The sequence below is a fragment of the Peromyscus californicus genome, unplaced genomic scaffold, assembly GCF_007827085.1.
Source record: "Peromyscus californicus insignis strain IS unplaced genomic scaffold, ASM782708v3 Scaffold_22__1_contigs__length_63687245, whole genome shotgun sequence".
Taxonomy (NCBI): Eukaryota; Metazoa; Chordata; class Mammalia; order Rodentia; family Cricetidae; genus Peromyscus; species Peromyscus californicus.
This window is the reverse complement of record NW_026294525.1, coordinates 6,190,220-6,201,117: the sequence shown is the minus strand read 5'-3', so window position 1 is coordinate 6,201,117 and position 10,898 is coordinate 6,190,220. Positions and strand designations below refer to the sequence as shown.

The window sequence follows — 10,898 nt, the reverse complement described above, 5'->3', positions numbered from 1 at the left end:
CGAGTTTAGACAACAGAATCCTATGTCAAATGGAGAGCAAATAATAATCAAATTCAAGCAAACTATTTCTCCAATGTGCTATCCAAGTTTACCTTCAGGAAGCACAATTGACAGTCAGCTGTAACAAGGTTCACGGGGGTACATCTTAACAGTGCTGATGTGCATACATGGTAAGGGGTCCCATCATGTTAAATCAGCCAGCTTCATGATTAGAGTAACTGGCAACCATTTTGATAGTCTTTCCTGGGACCTTAGGCCTGATGGGCACCAATACTGGGACCCCATGATGACACAGAGTAGGAGACAACCTGGGGAGACCTTGAGGCCCAGAGCCAGGAAAGCCCAAGGGGATGGGGGTGGGGGTTGGGACTGAGTGCAGATAACTTGTAACATTATTAGGATTTTGCTGTGGGGAAATCTGGTATGAAACAGGCTATTTAAATTTTGTGTTGTGGGCCACAGCATTGACTTTACTATTGCGTAAGTGCTGTGTAAGGGTTACCATAAACCACTCCCGCAGAAATTGAGCTAGAGAGGAAAGTTCTCAGTAAGTCCCTTATGGTGTCAGGGTTGCAGTTACAACAGACTGGATGGTGTCCGAGGGTCTGCTGATAGCATGGTGCCTCTGGTGAATAAAACATACGATTCCAATGCAAATCTTGTTCAACATTAGTGCTACAGTGGGGTGTGGGATTCTTTGGGAAACCACACTTTTTCAGAGCGCTTTCTTTTTCTTTTTAAGTAACTTAGTTTAATGGTGCGGACTTTCATTTTGAAATGATGCCTTTGGCTTCAGTGGTAAATTCCTTTTGCAGGTCACGTGGCCTAGGAGGTGGGTGGTAGTGATGGTGGCACATAGTTGAGCCATGGAAGCTATAATGTCAGGCACTAAGGGCCCATTGGTGATATGAAGAGGTCCTCAGGGGACATCTGAAGAACGTACAGTGAGCCGTATGCCATGTAAGGACAAGAGTCTGCAGTAGCCGCCTGTGACTATGTGTTCATCTCCCTGTTTTCTCACTCTAAGATGTTTAAGTTCCTCAAAGCAAGAGCTATTTTCCCCCATTGTATCTGATTAAAACAAAAAGTGGGCTGTGGCTCTTGCTGACCAAATGTCTGGTGAGAAGGAAGCAGAAGCTTGCTGAGTGGGCAGTAAGGACTCTGGCACTCTCCTGCAGTTGGACTGTGCTCCTAGGGATAGAGACCAGAGACTTCTTGGCTTGGCTTAAGACAGCCCGAAGCTGGCTCCCATCTCCTTTCTACAGGGAACTGAACCTAGGGTGGGCACATGCTAGGCAGGCACTTTACCACTGAGGTAAATTCTTGATCTTTTTTTTTTTTTTAAGATCAAGATGGGATCTAAATTACCCATCTGGCCTTAAACTCACTCCGTAGTCCAGACAGGCCTTGAACTCTTCTTGGTCCTCCTGTCTCAGCATCTCAAGTAGCTGAGATCACAAGCCTGGGTCAGCATGCCCGATGTCTCCATTTCACCTCTGGTTCCTGTCACCAGGCCACTGGGTCAGTGATGCAGTACCCCTGTGGCATCTACACTGTGGTGTGGTGAGTCCCAGCACAGCTTGGAGGACGGCAGTTGTCCACTTACCTACTGAGCTCTCTAGAAGATACGATCTTCTACACCCCTCTAGGAACTGGCCAGTTGCTTCCAGGGCAGTGGTGGGGGCGCAGAAGCCTCTACCTAACCACTGCAGATTGCTTCTGCCATCCAGTAGTGGAGAGTTAAAGAACTGGCCAGCTTTCTGAGAAGCTGTTGCTTCAGACAGCATAGGCAGCTGGGGTCTAAGCTCCTTCCCAACAGGCTGTGGACCTTTTACCTCCTGCATCAGCAGTAGGAAGTGGTTTATGCAATTGGAAGCCACAGAAAAATGATGACCGCGGATTTTGAGCTGTGTGAATAAAATTTCTATGTACTGAAGAGATATTTACAAATATTCCAAAACACATGCATGCTGACCAATATGAGCTTATGCAGGTCCCTTTTGATTTATAAAATGGTAATATTGATTGAAAATTTAGTGTGTGGTACTTAATCTAGTTACCTTGATGGGATTTAGAATTTCCTAGGGGACACATTTCTGTCTGTCAGTGACAGAATTTCTACATTGAGTTAATGGAGGTGGGAAGACCCACCAAATGTATGTGGCACCGTTTCTTGGGCTGGGGCTCTCAGACCAACTGAATAAAAAGGAGACAGCCAGCTGAGCCCTGGCAATCCCTCTCTGCTTCCTGACTGTGGATGCACTAGGACCAGCAGTCCCACTCCCCGCTGCTGTGACTGCCTTGCAGTAATGTGAACCCTCAAACTGTGAGCTCAAAGAAATCCCTAATGTTGCTTTGTATGTGTTTTTGGTAGCAATGGGAAACAGAGGCATGCACTCATGTAACCCTGATATATTTATGTTGCCACTTTTCACACATCAGTCTGGGATTTGAACCTGGGCCCTCCTCTGCTGCTTTTTTTGGACCCTTGGGCTGGGTGACACACTCATTCCCCGGGAAGAACATTTCAAGACTTTTGCCTTATGAATCAGGGCTTAAAGATGGCAGTACACCCACATCACCCGGGGGCAAGCAGTGCTGAGGACTTGGCAAATGGAGGTGCTGTGGGCTGCAGTGTTACCATCCAGCGCAGAGGGAGACACGTACTAGAAGAGCTCAAACATGGAAGTGCTCCTCACCCCTGTGTCGTTCACTACTGAGCGACTGGGACTTGGCTGTTACCTCTCACCATTGCAGACTTAGTGTCTGCGCCCTGCCCCCATCTGGAGAAGTGTCAGAGCCTGGCTGGGGCCAATACTGTTCATGAAGCTAGGCAGAGGCCCAGCTGTAGTGTTGAAACCTGGTCAGCTGAGGGGGAAGAGAAAGTCAAGTCTGGCCATTGGGCCACAGAGGTCAGGAACCTGGCACAAGGAAAGGTCTACTGTCGCTGCCCACCAGCGGCCTGCCTAGCTGTTCGGAGGGGAACTAGAGGCGCATCAGCTGATGAGAGCTACAAGGCTGTCTTTAAACCCCTTGCTCCTTCTTCTCGGTCCTGATTTCACAGCTGAGTCGTTTCTTTTCCTAGTTCCGCCCCACGGTCGTCCTAATCCCCGGACAGCTGTATCTGGACCCAGAATCCTACTCCATGGGTGCCACCCCATCCCACTGTCTGCCACAGTTTGAGCTTGCAGTTTCTCACTGCTACTTAATTCCAGACACACACTATAAATATAGGGCACACAGTGTGGAACTGTTAGACAAAAAGTGTTACTCATTTTCCCATGCCACGTTTTATTTCCATGCAAAAACAATGCTATCCACAGCTGTTCAGAGAAACACGGCGCAATTAGTGATGATTATTCAAGTTGGTGGCCCTTAAAGTCTACTTACATAACAGTACAGATCTGATGATTGGCCTGGACAGAATGATGAGGAAACGGTAGATGCTGGCACCATGGTGTGGCTCAGCAGGGGGATGAGGGCCGCTAAGGCAGGGCTGTAAGCTGCTGAACACACACACTGTGGTGGTTAATTAGCATTTAACTCTACCAACAACCCATTTCTGCAATTATTAACCTGGGAGAAGCAGAGGACAATGCTGAAGGGTTAAGGTTTCGGCATTCCATTGGAATAGGGTAAGGGCCCTTCTTTAATCTTCTTTCTAAACTGGGATATGTACCTAAAGAAACTGTTCATACTTTTGACAAAATATTATCTACCTTCACTGTAATTTGTAAAACCTAGTAAATCCAGGTTTAATGAACATACAAACAAAATAGTTTTCCAAGTATGTAGAGACTGATACAAAGAGGCAATACTAAAAAGTTTCTAAAGAATGCTAGGATGAGCATGTCCCCAAGCCCTGGAAGGCAGATTCTACCTTAGGCTGCAGGGCTCCAGGAAGAGCCTGGGGGTACAAGGAGATGGGATATACTGCATGGCTCAGCCTGTAGCAAAGAGTGGTATGCCAATCTTTCAAAATTCAGCAGAAGAGTTGTACTGAGTTCAAGGTTGATCTAGGCTACGCAGCTTTGGCTACAGACCTTGTCTCAAAAATCAAACAAAACAACACCATTTGAAAGCTTATAAAGCTGTATTGAATAAGTATCAGGGCTGTGAATAACTGCTTTTAATCTTATATTCAAATACATAATGATGAGGGCTGGGAAGACAGTTGAGAACACTTGCTGCTCTCAGAGAACCTGGTGGTTCCCAGCACCACATGACATCTCACAACCTTCAAACACATTATAAAGGGAAAGTAACAGGGAAGTAACATCACTGTACACCAGTTCCCCTTTAATGCTGAAATTAGAGGTAACTTATCTCTGAGCTGTTACAGATTTAGGGGGACCACAGATATATCTTATTAAGACAAATCTCTTATATTCCAAAGAATCACTGAATCGAGCTAGGGATGGGACACACACCTCTCATCCCAGTAACTGGGAAGTAGGGGCAGGATTACCAGTGTGCGGCCTGTCTGGAAGACCAAGGCCAGCCTGAGCTAAGGAAACTGTCTCATAAAAAGGGAGGTGGGGTGGGGAGGTAGTGTGGGAAAAGAACATGCCCTGCAAGCCCCATGACCTGAGTTGATCCCTAGAATCCAGATTTTAAAATAAAAAAAAAAAGCTGGCTAGTATAACCTGCATCTGTAATCTTAGTACTTGTCCCAGCAGATAGAAGGTGGAAGGAATGGTCTGCAAGCCTGTGAGCTCTCCTGGAGAGCCAGCAGGGAAAACAAGGGGGGCCTTGCCTCAAGAGGAAGGTGATGAGATTCTTCAAAGCTACCCTCTTACCCCACACACATGGTACATAGGTGCATCACCCTTCCTCCCCGCCCAATAAAAAGGAGTGGGGGTCCGGTTCATTGGTAGAACAATTGATCTCCAGCCCTGAAAATCCCTGGAAATACTGAACGCATGGAGCCAACTCTCAGACCTTCTATTTCCCTGTAGTGAAGGCAGAGAAACCTTTTGGACTCCCGGAAGCTGCTCCGCCAGCATCCTCATTTCAAGTTTGTCTACATGGTCTTATAAGGATACTCAGAGTAGCTGTGGGAAGTGGGCTCCCTGTGAAGAAGGGAACAGCAGGAGCAAAGCTCAGCTCCCGCCTTCAAGGGGTCCTTCTGTTCTGCCTGCAATAGATTTCTTCAGGAAGGGTCTTAGTGTTCCACTGTTACCAAGTTACGCTATAAAGTTATGATGTGTTGGGTGGGAAATTTGTTTTTGGAAAATGTAAAAATATAAAGCTTCCAGCCTTAAGTATTACACATCTAAGGGAAATGAAAACAGTTAAATATCTTAAAAAAAGATTTTGGAGTACAAAATTGGACACGTAAAGATGTTTGTTTTTGCAGTGCTGGGGATGCGACCCAGTACTTCTTGTCCAGGAGGCAGGTTGCTCTGTTTGAGTTCTGTCCTCAGCCTGCTGATGGCTTTAAATGCATTTCTTGTCATCTGCTTAGAGGGTCACCACAGAGACTATACAACAGCAATCTGCTCTTCTCGGTGAAGACAATCCGGAACCAGAAACCAGAGCTCCTCCAGTCCAGCCTGCAGATACAAGGAGTCACTGGTTCAGGCTTTGTGAGGAAGGAAACCCTAAGGGCTTTATACACACACAGAGAGCAAGGTAAATATTAAATATTTGTCAAAATTTCATACATGTATACAATGTATCCTTTTTTTGTTCGTTTTTTTGTTTTTTTCCAGACAGGGTTTCTCTGTGCGGCTTTGGAGCCTGTCCTGGAACTCACTCTGTAGCCCAGGCTGGCCTTGAACTCACAGAGATCTGTCTGCTTCTGCCTCCTGAGTGCTGGGATTAAAGGCGTGGGCCATCACCGCCCGGCTTATACAATGTATCTTGATCCTATCCAGGCCCCTCCGTTCTTCACTGACTCCCTGAACATGGCCCCCTCTCCCCTTGACGTCTCCTCTTTTATCTAATAACTTCTCAAGTCCAGTCGACACTGCCTGTGTTCTCCTGTGTGGGGGGCTAGCTAATACAGCATGGGTAACCAAACTTGACTCTCCTCGCCCCAGCAGCCACGAGCAGATTCATTTTCTTGGCACAACACCAGCACTATTAGACACCAGAGCTTCATACGTGAAAGATCCCACATCAGTGACAGGGTAAAATACCAAGAAAAAGAGCCAATGGCTCCTAGGCATCTGGGTTTACCTTATGGAAGGGGCAGCCACATGTCCACTTGGAAGGTCTGACAAGAACCCTGCCTCCAGGATTTACGGACCGAGAGACTAGTCATTCTGAACCTTACTGTCTTCAACTGTAAAACGGAGGCAATTATCAACTCAGGGCTGCAGTGTACTGAAATAACCAAAGTGCCGGACACCCCAGAGGGTTCCTTTCCGTCTCTCACTGACCTTCTGGGAACTCAGTTTAGAAGTCACTTATGCCACAATTACTAGAGAGATACATTCAGCCTCTAAGTTGTAGTAAGGATAATGGCATTTGATTAAATGTCTGGGGATGACAGGAGTAGTTATATCCTTTGCTTATAAAGTGTTTAGCCACATTAGCTGTTTAACATTAACACACTGGGAAACAAATGGTATCTATGGAACATGCTAAAATAACCTCACCACTGACTCATTCTGAGGGACCTAGATCCTGAAGAGAAAAAAACATGAAATTAGCCCAATCCAGAGAAGCACTACTGAAATTAATGCCGTGAGTCAGTATGAGAACCGATCAAAACAGAGGGCATCTGAAGCTCATTCTCGCAGTCCTATAATTAACAGTTATTTTTTCCTCGGAGATCTGTTTAAACGTGGAATGAAGGTCAGATTACAGAGCGCGAGGGCCTGCATCCTGCCTGAGTGTTTTTACCTCCACAGGGTCAGATGAACAGAAACCTTACACTGCCAGTTAATATTTAACTGCTGGGCACGGGTGGAAGCTGGATGCTGGTGCTACATCTGGAAGGGACTCATTAGTGGTCTAAAGGCGGCACAATCATTCTACAGCAGCTCAGGGGGCTGAGCTTCCCATCTTACAAGAGACACAAACATGCCTCAGTGAAAAGAAGGCATGCTAAAAACCAAAAGACACGCCCCCCCAACAACAACAAAAACAGCCCCCAAGGCCCTAATCTACATAGTTATCTGACATTTGAAGTTCACCAGAGTCCTCGATCATTTTCAATGTTTCCAATAGTATCTGATAAACCTCTCAACAATGAAGAGGCCACTCAAAAGTTCTGTAAAGTATACTAACATACCTAGACTCCCCCATTCCTTTAATGGAAATTTAAATTATTTTTTATAAAGAATATTGGAACCAAGGCATCAAACATTGAATCTGAAGTTTAAAATACTTTTTAGCTCTTGTAAAGACGCCATGGTGATAAAGACAGAAGTGCTTGGATACTGTAAGTTTTTATTTTAAATGTCAAGAAATGCAGCAAGCTGGTAGGGCCAATGAAACTAAGAGAACAGAAAGTGCATTTCCACTCCTGGCTAATTACAGTGTTAGAATGAAGAGCCAATTTTAGTGTCAATAGAGTAGATGACATGCTTTTTCACTGAAATAGCTATGACAAGGACCTTCACAAGGACCTGTGTATACACAGCGGCATGTATATTTATCCTGCTCATTTTGAATACTGTATGAAGATATGTTTGTAATAACAGAACTAAAGGATCTATAATAATTGTTAAAATGATAAGGCTGAAAGGTGCACATCCCAACAAACTTTGTGGTCTACACTGCATTCATCATTTTGAGTGATGAATATTATAAGATGTCCACAATGTGCAGAAACAGGAGTGTAAGACAGATAAAGGAGGGATCTTTCCTGTGGATGGACACCCGGGAAAGGGCAGTGGCTCCAAAGACAGCATGTGTACTTGTACAGCCCTCCACTAGCCACCAAACTATTCTCAGGCAGCCAACCATCTCATCTCTCAGATAGGGCTACTCACGCCTCCCCGACATGTTGGGTGAGACCTGAAAGAAATAATCTAGGTAAGAATCTGGACCTCTGGTATGCACCAAGTCCCTGACACTCCTCTCTGAACATGCTTGTCACGGAAACCTACAAACATCATGTGCTGTTGTGGGGGTTAGGAATTCTAAAAGGAACAAAGTGAAGTCTTTACTCTGATGGTAAAAAAACTGACCCACAGATCTGACATGGCGTGTGAGAAAAATTTGACCTGAAAACTTAACATAGAGTTGTGGTGGCATGAGACTTGGAGTGGAAGAGCTTTCCAAGGGGGATTCCAAGTCCAGAGTACTACAGATGTCAAGCAGGTGGAGAGGTCAAGGTGGGTCCCAGGGAGACTAGAATCCATGAAGTGAGGTTGGCCAGCAACATGCAGAAGAGCAGAGCACTTGGGGCCTGGCAGGTCATGGTAAACTCTCTTTTTTCCTTACCTGAGAAATCAGGGAAAACTGAGCAGGGGAGGGATCCACATGTACTTTAAGCCCTTACTCTGCACTCCATAGCAGCTATACCAACGACGGGCCCAGCAGGGATTAATCCGTGGGAATGAAGATGCCCGACAGTGTCATTTTTGTCTCAACTACACTATAAAAGTGGCTGAACCTACGGGTCAAAAATGATGGAACACTATCATGGGTTCAATGGACTGGATACGGGTGGTAAAGTGGGAACGGCACTCTGGAATAAAATATAATTGGACTGAACGGCAGACAGGACTCATTAGCTACAGTGCTGTGTAAATATTGAGTTTACCTCTTCCTCTTCGGGGTTTCCTTTTATGTAATGGGGATGCCAGTAGTACCTAAGCCACAGGCCTGCTCTGATTGACTGAACTGTAGAGGCGCAGCAGTCAGCACAGGGCCCAGGAAGTTAAGTAAACCACCTTAGAAAGGGACTTCATCTTGCACACGTAGAGCCCATGAATAATTCAGCAACAAAATATTTTTTAATAATATGCAAGACACAAACTTCTCATTTTTCTAGGTTCTGAAGAAACATATTTAGAAAAAGTAAAACAGCCTTTGATCAAATTGCTATTTCATACATTTACATAATTTGTTTAAAGAGATAATAAGGTGAATATTCTACAGTACTAAGGACTATTATAGTTATTGTTGGAAATTCAAATTATTTGACTTATGTGTTTTTAACGTTGTCCATCAAGGCAAATTCATTTGCTTTATCAAAGTAACTTAATTAAAAACAAAAAACAAACCCAGTGGTCTTTCAATGAAATTGCTAGAAGCTACTGGCTATGAAAGAGCATTTGAAATTGCTTCAAATACATTTGGTACAACACAATCTTAACAATGCTCTTTAGAATTTGTGTAAAGCAAAGTTAAAAAAAAAAACCAAAAACCAAAAACACCTACTTACGTTCACATTTAAAATACAGTGACATGATTCACAGAAAATCATAGGCAGGGACAACTCTCAACAAGGCTAATTTGATAATCTTGTCTACATTTTAATGGTGCACGTTATAAAGAACTCGCAACAAAACATGGATGATGCAGACTTAATGACTGACAGCTCCTGTAAATCACAGGACTTCATTGCTGCAATTCAGAAAACTGTTTCCCAAACAAATGTAAAAGGCAGAACTCCGTCATCCTGCATAGAAAGAAAGCCCTTTTTCTGGCGCACTGCTTTTTTTTTTCTTCCCCCCAAGTGCGCAGAAACAGACGTTGACTGACTTCTTTCCCCCCACCCCGAACGTGTGCTCCTCACGCAGTCTCCCTTCTTCTGCATCTCCGCCACCAATGACCCCCCCGATCGGGTCCCCCGCTCCGCTCCTCTCCCCTCCCACCAGAACCCGCCGGGAGGATAACGGAACCGCGCGTCACGCCGCGTGGAGCCCAGCCCGCCCGTGGGTGCGCACGCGTGTCCCGTCTCCGCCCACGGTCCTGGGGGGGCCCACCGCCTCGCAGCTCCCGGCGACGCCAGGCCCGTCACGCGTGGGGGGGGGGGCGGTGCCGGCTCCCCGGGGAAAGCTCCCTGGAGTCCCGCCGCAGCGGGCGATAGAGACTGCGGCGCGGGCGCCCACGCCAGCTCGGCCCGCTGCCCACCAGCATCGCGGGCGGGATGCGGGCTCGCCCGAGCCGGGGTCCGACGGCCCGGTCCCTCCGCCCGCCCGCCCGCCCGCCGGTCCGTCCCGCAAGGTGGGCGCCGCGCCAGAACGGTTCCGCCCCGCTCCTCCGTCCCGAACCCCTGGCGGCGCACACCCCCCCAAGCCCCCCCCCCCGACCCATCATCGCCCCCTCCCACGCAGGCGCGCTCCGGGCCGGGCCCCGCCCCTCCCCCACCGGCGCGCTCTCCGCCCGGCAGGGCGGAGCGACCCTCGGAAGGGGCGTGGCCACAGCCCTCGACGCGCGCACGCGCCCTCCGCCTCACGGCTACGTGTCGGGCCACGTGACGCCCACCCGAGAGTCGTGTGTCGTCCCCCCCCCCCGCTCCCTCTCTAGTGAAGCAACAGGACGTTAAAAAGAAAAAAAAAAAAAAAATCTCTTTTCTGAGGGGCAACGAGGAAGGTGGACGAGAGATTTAAAAAGAAAAGAAAAATCCCCAAACTATAGTAAGGCGCCGAGAGGCGAGGCCGGGGCGGCGGCGGCGGCGAGCGCAGAGTCCCGCCGGAATTCCTCTCAGCCGCCGCGCCCGACCGCGCCCGCCGCCGCCGCCGCCCGCCGCCTCAGCCACAGCGCGCCGACGAGCCAGCGCCGCCGCCGCCCGCATCTCCCCCCCCGCCCACGCCCCTCAGCCGCGCGACCCCGGCCCCGCGCAGGCCGCCGCCGCCTGCCGCCCGCCGCCGCTGCCAGCGCGCGTCCGTTCCCCTCAGCCGCGGCTCGGGCCCGTCCCACCCCGCGAGCGGCCAGGAGGGGCGGCGGCGGCGGCGGCGGCGGGGTTGGGGGGGGGGGGTGCAGGGGTGGGG

General features: G+C 48.2%; 1 long non-coding RNA gene across 1 annotated transcript; it reads right to left on the bottom strand.

Moving 5' to 3' along the window:
- Window positions 1-1,297: 1,297 nt before the first annotated feature.
- On the bottom strand, window positions 1,298-10,167 carry LOC128118292 (uncharacterized). Its single transcript, XR_008221123.1, has 2 exons — window positions 6,184-10,167; window positions 1,298-5,555 (listed from the first exon to the last, which is right to left on the bottom strand). It is a non-coding gene; the product is annotated as an uncharacterized LOC128118292 (long non-coding RNA).
- Between the last annotated feature and the right edge of the window lie 731 nt (window positions 10,168-10,898).